Consider the following 9,430-nt stretch of genomic DNA (forward strand, 5'->3'; position numbering starts at 1 on the left):
CACACTGCCACAGATAACCTGCCCAAGGTCTGATACAATAACAGTGGGACACTTGATCATTCACAGTCTGTCCCAATCCCAATTCACAATATGCCCCTGATAACCTGCCCACAGTCTGCTACAGTCACAGTGGGACACTTGACCATTCAGTCTGTGCCACTCCCAATTCACACAATGCCCCAAATAACCTGCCCAAAATCTGATACAAAACTGTCAGACATTTGATCATTCACACTCTGTCCATATCCCACTAATATCCTGTGCCCTATTTCCCAGTAATTATTAGAATCACGTGAGGATTTGAAACAGTTCTCAGCTACTAACTGAGTTTGAATTTCTACACACACCTCTATCGAAATTGCCAATTAAATCTTGCATTATTTTACTGAATAGTGAAATGGCATTGAGAAGTTGCTTTTATGTCAATACAAATAATACTGAGAACCACTTTCTCTCTGTTCTTATTGAAGATGTTCAGCAGAAACACAAGGAAACACTCCGGGTACAAACTGATATACTGAGAGTGAACACTATCCTAATAAAGGAGAAGGTTAAGATTTTCCAGCTGTTGGTCGATATGCTGAGCTAACGCTCATTTCTACTGTTCCAGATCGGACTCTTGTAGAAAATGAACTGCTGGTAAGAGGCCGAGACCATGAAGAGTGGAGAGAAAAACACCTCCGGAGAGAACTGGACAAAATTCGAACTGATCAGTTGTTCCAGAGCTGTTTTTCCCAGAGAGGCGGTTTGTTCCAGAAAATCGAGGGTATCTTCTGGCGATCCAAGTCTGTGAGTTCAGCAGCAGTGAGCGGAGTCTCGGGGATTGGAAAATCAACAATGGTACAAAAGATTGTTCATGACTGGGCCACTGGGAAAATATACCCAAACTTTCAATTTGTTTTCAGTTTTAAATTCTGGGATTTGAACGCTATTAACTGTAGAATAAACCTGAGGAATCTGATACTGGATCTGTATCCTTACTTTGGGAATATTCTTAGGGAGCTCTGGAAGAACCCAGAGGTATTGCTGTTTATATTCGATGGTTTGGATGAATTCAAGGACAGTATCGATTTTGCTGACAATCGGAGAAATACTGAACCTCAGCACATGTGCACAGATCCTGAAGACTGGTGTGAAGTGTCTGACATTGTGTACAGTTTAATACAGCACAAGCTGCTCCCAGGATGTTCAGTGCTAGTGACCAGCCATCCCACTGCATTACATTTATTGGAAAAGGCTTCGATCAGTGTCTGGGCTGAAATCCTGGGATTTGTTGGTGAAGAGCGGAAGGAATATTTCAACAAGTTTTTTGAAGATCAGACGGTGGCAGCAGCTGTTTTCAAACACGTGGAAGAGAACGAGATCCTGTACACCATGTGCTACAACCCTTCCTACTGCTTGATCCTCGGTCTGTCACTAGGCCCCTTCTTTAAACAAAGAGACAGGAATCAGCAGCGAGTTCCCAAGACCATCACCCAACTATATTCCTACTATATTTACAACATTTTGAAAAACCATGGCCGAGAGATTGAAAGCCCCCGTGATGTGTTACTGAATCTTGGTGAGATGGCCTTCACAGGAGTCTCCGAGAAGAAGATTGTGTTCAGAAATGGAGATTTGGTCAAGTACAATCTACAACCTTCCCAGTTCCTATCTGGGTTCATGATATAACTTTTGGAGAGAGATGAATCTGCCCAGAGCGTGGTGTACACATTCCCGCACCTCACCATCCAAGAGTTTGTAGCCGCACTCTCACAATTCCTGACTCCAGATCCTGGGGACATCCTGAAACTCCTCAGAGAAGCCCACAGCAAGGAAGATGGGCGATTTCAGATATTTCTCCGTTTTGTTGCTGGTCTCTCCTCCCCACAGGCAGCTCGGCCCCTGGAGCAGTTTCTGGGTGCATTTCTTCATCAAACCACCTGCCGAGTGATTGACTGGGTGAAGGAGAAGATTGAAGGACAGATTGGAAACATAGGGATTAATATTGGTAAAAGTAACCTCCTGAAAACATTCCACTACCTGTTTGAGTCTCAGAATAAAGCACTGACTCGGACCACAGTGGGATCTGTGGAAACACTTACATTTAATGGATTGACATTGACCCCGATTGACTGTGCGGTCCTGTCTCACGTCATTGGACTCTGTGATACAATAAAAACACTCGATCTACAGAACTGCAACATTCAGTGTGAAGGACTCCAGCGGCTGGGACCCGTACTGCACAAATGCCGGGAGCTAAGTTAACTGATTATTTGTCTCTAACTGTTGGGTGAATTGTAGAACAGTCATGGATTGTGCTGTTGCTCCATAATGTAGGGAAACAAACAGTTCAGTTAAACCAGAGAGAAGCGGATTCAACACAAATATGACCAATAATAAGAGGATCGGTCAGTAGTTCCCTAAGGACTGGAGAATCTAAAATGGATCCTTGTGAACAAGTAGGGATTTTACAGCATTTATCGGATCAGCAGATACAGGTGACTGAGAGTCTGATAATTTAATTACAATAAGTCATCTTTAATAAAGCTGGACAGCAGAATGTAAACACAGAATATAATCCGGCAGTAAAGATTAAATTAATTTAAAATGTTTTCCACATCCACCATTTCAACTGGAAACAGGAGAGAAACCCAAGTTTAAATCACTAACAGTTCGATATTCACTCCAATACCGTGCAGGGTGTGTCCTGTCGAGGGGGTAGTTTCCTGGATTGGGAATATTGGGGAATCGGGAATTCTTTCAGCTGTAAATGTTTACAATTATTCACAGTCCTGAACATTGAGTAAAGATTAATATTCAGAATCTTAAACCTGCCGGTGAAAATGTTCCAATCTAACCAGAGTGCAGACACACACCGGCCAGCGGTGGGGCCACTCACACAGCGGGCAGCTCCTGGGTAAACCGGGGGAAGTGAACCCGGGAATTCCCCATAATCCACACCCTGTGTGAGGCCACACTAGGGGAGGGAACTTCCGAAAATTCCCCCCAAAAAACTGTCGGGCCAGTTACACCTGAAATAAATGTAGAGCCAGTTAATGGGAATAAAGTGAGAGACTCCCCTCCCCTATAATCTAGGTGTGCAAGGAGATTTAAAACTTGTAACGGGGCAGGATATACTCTATTGCTGCTATTGACAAACATTCACTCTAAGCCCTCTGACTCCCACAACTACCTGGAATACACTTCCTCCCAACTCGCTTCCTGTAAGGATGCTGGTCCATTCTCCCAGGTTTTCTGTCCCTGTCGCATCTGCTCCGATGATGCCACCTTCCACAGCAGTGCTTCCGACATGTCTTCCTTTTTCCTCAACTGAGTACTCCCCTCTACCGTGGTTGACATGGCTCATGACCATGTCCTTTCTATTTCCCGCACTTCTGCTCTAACCCCTTCCCAGCCCACCCAGAACTATGACAGGGTTCACCTTGTCCTCACCTTTCACCCACCAGCCTCTGCATTCAACGGATCATCCTCCTCCATCTCCATCATGTCCAGCGTGATCCCACCACCAAACACATCTTCCCCTCACCTCCCCTTTCAGCATTCCGAAGGGACCGCTCCCTCCCCGACATCCTGGTCCACTCCTCAATCACCCCAACACACATTCCCCTTCCCAGAGCACATTCCTGTGCAAGCACAGGAGATGCAACACCTGCCCTTATACCTCTTCCCTTCTCATTGTCCAATGCCCAAAACTCTCCTTCCAGGTAAAACAGCGATTTACTTGTACCTCTTGCAATTTAATATACTGTATTCACTGCTCACGATGCAGTCTCCTCTACATTGGGCAGAAATATGCAGATTGGGTTATTGCTTTGTGGAACACCTTCGCTCAGTCTGTAAGTGTGACCCCGAGCTTCTGGTCACCTATCGCTTTAATTCTCTGCTCAACTCCCACTCTGATCTCTCCATTCTCGGCCTCTTACACTCTTCCAACAAAGTACAACATAAGATCGAGGATCAGCACCTCATCTTTCAATTAGGCACTTTACAACCTTCTGGACTCAACACCGAGTTCAACAATTTCAGACTATAAACTCAGCCCCTAGTTTATTTGTTTCATTATTGTTTTTCCTTTTCCTTGTTTTTCTCTCGTATGACAGCTGTTGATGATTCTGTCATTGACATTTACACCTCAACTAGATTCATCTTTTGTTACTTAACTTGTCCCATTACCATCTCCTTTTGCTTGCACCATCATCCCTTTTGTCGTTCAATCTCTCCTGTCTTCCACCCTATCACCGACCTTCCCTTTTGTTCTTTCCTCCGCTCCCCCCAACTTTCCCGGCCCCTACACTTGCTTAAACATCCGTTACATCTGTAACTTGTTCCAGTTCTGATGAAGGGTCCTTGACCTGAAAGATTAACTCTGTTTCTCTCTCTATAGGTGCTGCCTGACCTGCTGGGTATTTCCAGCATTTCCTGTTTTAATTCAGAATAAATTCTCCTTGTTATATAAAATCCTGGGGGACAGATTTTACAGCAGCAGTTAGCGTTTCACAATATAACTCACCCCGGGATATTATACAGATTAATATATTGCTCAGAGTATAAAGTACAGGGAATCACCGCTTTATCATTTAATTCTGGGAAAATCACTTTATTCCCATAAAGCCCGGGATCTAAGGTGCAGCAGAAATGAGATAATTTTCTCCAAACATGACGAGGCGGGTCACTGAGCTCCAGGAAGGTAATTCCGATCATCAGGGATTGAGACAGACTGAGGGACATTTAAAGGCTTCACACAGACAGCACTTTATTTAATAAATACATTAATGGACAGTCCCTGAATATATGGGCTGTTGGACAGAGTGAGATACATTTCCAGTGAGGGGGGAATTTCACAGGGGTCAGCGGGCACCATCAGTGGTGGGTCGAGTGGGTCCCCGACCTTACCCGACCCCGGTCCCACCCGACCTCTCCCAGCCCCATCCGGCCCTCAGCCGACCCCGACCTCACCCGACCCCACCCGACACGACCATAACCCTCCCCGCCCCCCCGACCCACCACCGACCCCGGCCCCTCCCTCCACCCGACCTCGACCCCCCGACCCACCACCGACCCCGGCACCTCCCTCCACCCGACCTCGACCCCCCGACCCACCACCGACCCCGGCACCTCCCTCCACCCGACCTCGACCCCCCGACCCACCAACGACTCCGGCCCCTCCCTCCACCCGACCCGCCACCCACCACCAACCCCTGCACCTCCCTCCACCCGACCCCGACCCGCCACCGACCCCAGTCCCACCCGAACAGACCCCTACCCGCCCATGTGGGAAATCGCGGGGGGAAACCGGGTGATTAATGTCCTGAATACTTTCAGTGATTGCTGTAATATCCCAGAGAGAAAATTACATCAGCTCGGTGTATTGATTTCTTTGTGGGTTCAATGACGAGACATTTATGAAAGAGAATGACTTTTAATCTAAAGTCTGTTCAACTCTTTATATACCATTTCCAGGAGACATTATGCTTGTGATGCATTTAGAACGAAACTGAAACTAAACTCCACTGCCTTGCTTGTCTCGATCACATGACCTCTGCTGGTCAGGCGCAAGCAATCAATACCTGCAAACATGCTATTAAGGCATCATAATCGAACAGGCAAATACTTCTCTATTTGCTGATATCATTACACTCCGGGCTTCAATTCAGTTTGTTTCTCTCTCTCTGTTTGTGTTTAGACTGAGTGACAGTAAACTGGGAGATTCAGGAGTGAAACTACTGTCTGTGGCTCTGGGGAACGCGGACTGTAAAATACAGAGACTGCGGTAAGTACCAGACTGTGTGAAATTGTGTTTGTAATAATTGGATGCCTGACACTGTACATTGTTATTAGTATCAGTAATAGAGTTATTAATAAAATCTGGGGATTTACTCTGATTCCTGTTATTTCTCTCTCTGATCCACAGGCTGTGGGCTGTCGGTCTCACAGATTCTTGTTCCCAGGATCTCGCCTCCGCTCTCAGTACAAACCGCTCACTGACGGATCTGAACCTGGGTAATAATAAACTGGGAGATTCAGGAGTGGAGCTAGTGTCTGTGGCTCTGGGAAACCCGGACTGTAAAATACAGACACTGGGGTAAGTACCAGACTGTGTGAGATTGTGTTTATAATAACTGGATGTCTGACACTCTACATTGTTATTTGTATCAGTAATAGTGTTACTGATAAACTCTGGGGATTTACTCTGTTCCTGTTATTTCTCTCTATGATCCCCAGTCTGTTTGGTATCGGTCTCACAGATTCTTGTGCCGAGGATCTCGCCTCCGCTCTCTGTACAAACTGCTCACTGACGGATCTGAACCTGGGTTATAATAAACTGGGAGATTCAGGAGTGAAACTAGTGTCTGTGGCTCTGAGGAACCCGGACTGTAAAATACAGAACCTGCGGTGAGTACCAGATTGTGTGAGGTTGTGTTTATAATAACTGGATGTCTGACACTGAACATTATTTGCATCAGTAATAGTGTTATTATTAAACTCTGGGGATTTACTCTGATTCCTGTTATTTCTCTCTCTGATCCCCAGGCTGGATGGTGTCGGTCTCACAGATTCTTGTGCCGAGGATCTCGCCTCCGCTCTCAGTACAAACCACTCACTGACGGACCTGATCCTGAGTAATAATAAACTGGGAGATTCAGGAGTGAAACAACTGTCTGTGGCTCTGAGGAACCCAGACTGTAAAATACAGAGACTGCGGTAAGTACCAGTCTGTGTGAGATTGTGTTTATAATAACTGGATGTCTGACACTGGACATTATTATCAGTGTCAGTAACAGTGTTATTAATAAACTCTGGTGATTTACTCTGATTCCTGTTTTCTCTCTCTCTGATCCCCAGGCTCTATCGTGTCGGTCTCACAGATTCTTGTGCCGAGGATCTCGCCTCCGCTCTCAGTACAAACCGCTCACTGATGATTCTGAACCTGGGATCAAACTCCTTCACAGACCGATCTGTGCCCGCTATCCGCCGCCTCACACTGACCTGCCGGAGTCTGGAGTACATCTGGTGAGTGGTTGTGTTAATGTTTAATATAATCAATTAAATATCAATGGGATTCAGTCACTTTTCTGGGTAATATTTGTCTGTAATTAATATTGAAATATTAACCCCAGTCTCGCGGTTATTTACACTGATGTTCAATCTATTAATTCCTGTTTAATCTTTAATCTGTTTCAGGCTGGGGGAGAATCAGTTCCGTTTAAACGGAAGGAAACAGCTGGAGTTACTGCAGGGAACAAGACCCAGACTGAGTGTGACAGTGTGACCATTCCAAGTGATGCTGTCACTGCTCCCATTGTGTGACCATTCCAAGTGATGACATCACTGCTCCCATTGTGTGACCATTCCAAGTGATGACATCACTGCTCCCATTGTGTGACCATTCCAAGTGATGATGTCACTGCTCCCATTGTGTGACCATTCCAAGTGATGCTGTCACTGCTCCCATTGTGTGACCATTCCAAGTGATGACGTCACTGCTCCCATTGTGTGACCATTCCAAGTGATGATGTCACTGCTCCCATTGTGTGACCATTCCAAGTGGTGACGTCACTGCTCCCATTGTGGGACCATTCCAAGTGATGACATCACTGCTCCCTTTGTCTGGACATTCCAAGTGATGACATCACTGCTCCCATTGTGTGACCATTCCAAGTGATGATGTCACTGATCCCATTGTGTGACCATTCCAAGTGATGACATCACTGCTCCCATTGTGTGGCCATTCCAAGTGATGACATCACTTCTCCCATTGTGTGACCATTCCAAGTGATGATGTCACTGCTCCCATTGTGTGACCATTCCAAGTGATGCTGTCACTGCTCCCATTGTGGGACAATTCCAAGTGATGACATCACTGCTCCCATTGTGTGAACATTCCAAGTGATGACATCACATCTGCCATTGTGTGACCATTCCAAGTGATGATGTCACTGCTCCCATTGTGTGACCATTCCAAGTGATGACATCACTGCTCCCATTGTGTGGCCATTCCAAGTGATGACATCACTGCTCCCATTGTGTGACCATTCCAAGTGATGATGTCACTGCTCCCATTGTGTGACAATTCCAAGTGATGCTGTCACTGCTCCCATTGTGTGACCATTCCAAGTGATGACGTCACTGCTCCCATTGTGTGACCATTCCAAGTGATGATGTCACTGCTCCCATTGTGTGACCATTCCAAGTGGTGACGTCACTGCTCCCATTGTGTGACCATTCCAAGTGATGAGGTCACTGCTCCCATTGTGTGAACATTCCAAGTGATGACATCACTGCTCCCATTGTGTGAACATTCCAAGTGATGACATCACTGCTCCCATTGTGTGAACATTCCAAGTGATGACGTCACTGCTCCCATTGTGTGAACATTCCAAGTGATGACATCACTGCTCCCATTGTGTGAACATTCCAAGTGATGACATCACTGCTCCCATTGTGTCACCATTCCAAGTGATGATGTCACTGCTCCCATTGTGTGACCATTCCAAGTGATGACATCACTGCTCCCATTGTGTGACCATTCCAAGTGATGACGTCACTGCTCCCATTGTGTGACCATTCCAAGTGATGACATCACTGCTCCCATTGCGTGATCATTCCAAGTGATGGCGTCACTGCTCCCATTGTGTGACCATTCCAAGTGATGACGTCACTGCTCCCATTGTGTGAACATCCCAAGTGATGATGTCACTGCTCCCATTGTGTTACCATTCCAAGTGGGGACGTCACTGCTCCCATTGTGTGACCATTCCAAGTGATGACGTCACTGCTCCCATTGTGTGACCACTCCAAGTGATGACGTCACTGCTCCCATTGTGTGACCATTCCAAGTGATGATGTCACTGCCCTCATTGTGTCACCATTTCCAGCCGATGATTTGATTTTAATTTAATTTAAGGGTTTCCAGCTCGAGCTGATTGTGTCATCTCCCATTGTGAGGTCAGAGGCCCAGACACAGGGTCACGAGACTCAGCCACTCCCAGGCTGCACCATTTCCAAAATGGATGTGAGTTTCTGCAAATTGCAGAGTTTGTCTGAGTGTGTCTCTATGTGAGTGCGTGTTTGGGTTACGGCACCAATGCTTTTCTCGATCTCCCGAGCTGCAATGCTCCATCTCACCCTGATGTAAGCTCCCCACTGGAGTGGAGCGAATTTAGAGAACAAACGGGAAACTGTTCAATCTCTGTCACCTCCAGTCCAGGTCCAAGGTCATCTCATTCACTGTCGTCGATTTACAGTATACAGTCAACGCTTGTGTCTGCACACACTCTAAGGTCGAACTCCAAACCATCGTCAACACCTTCACCAAAGCATACGATAGCATGGGCCTTACACTAAACATCAGTAAGACGGAGGTCCTCTACCAACCTGCCCCCGCCACACAGTACTGCCCCCGATTATCAAAATCCATGACAAGGCC

General features: G+C 46.4%; 1 pseudogene; it reads left to right on the forward strand.

Moving 5' to 3' along the window:
- The first annotated feature begins 837 nt into the window (after nucleotides 1-837).
- On the forward strand, nucleotides 838-7,273 carry LOC147087245 (NACHT, LRR and PYD domains-containing protein 3-like; annotated as a pseudogene).
- The last annotated feature ends 2,157 nt before the right edge of the window (nucleotides 7,274-9,430 follow it).

Source organism: Somniosus microcephalus, unplaced genomic scaffold (genome assembly GCF_052327205.1).
Source record: "Somniosus microcephalus isolate GS21.2 unplaced genomic scaffold, FLI_Smic_1.0 unresolved_chr6, whole genome shotgun sequence".
Lineage (NCBI taxonomy): Eukaryota > Metazoa > Chordata > Chondrichthyes > Squaliformes > Somniosidae > Somniosus > Somniosus microcephalus.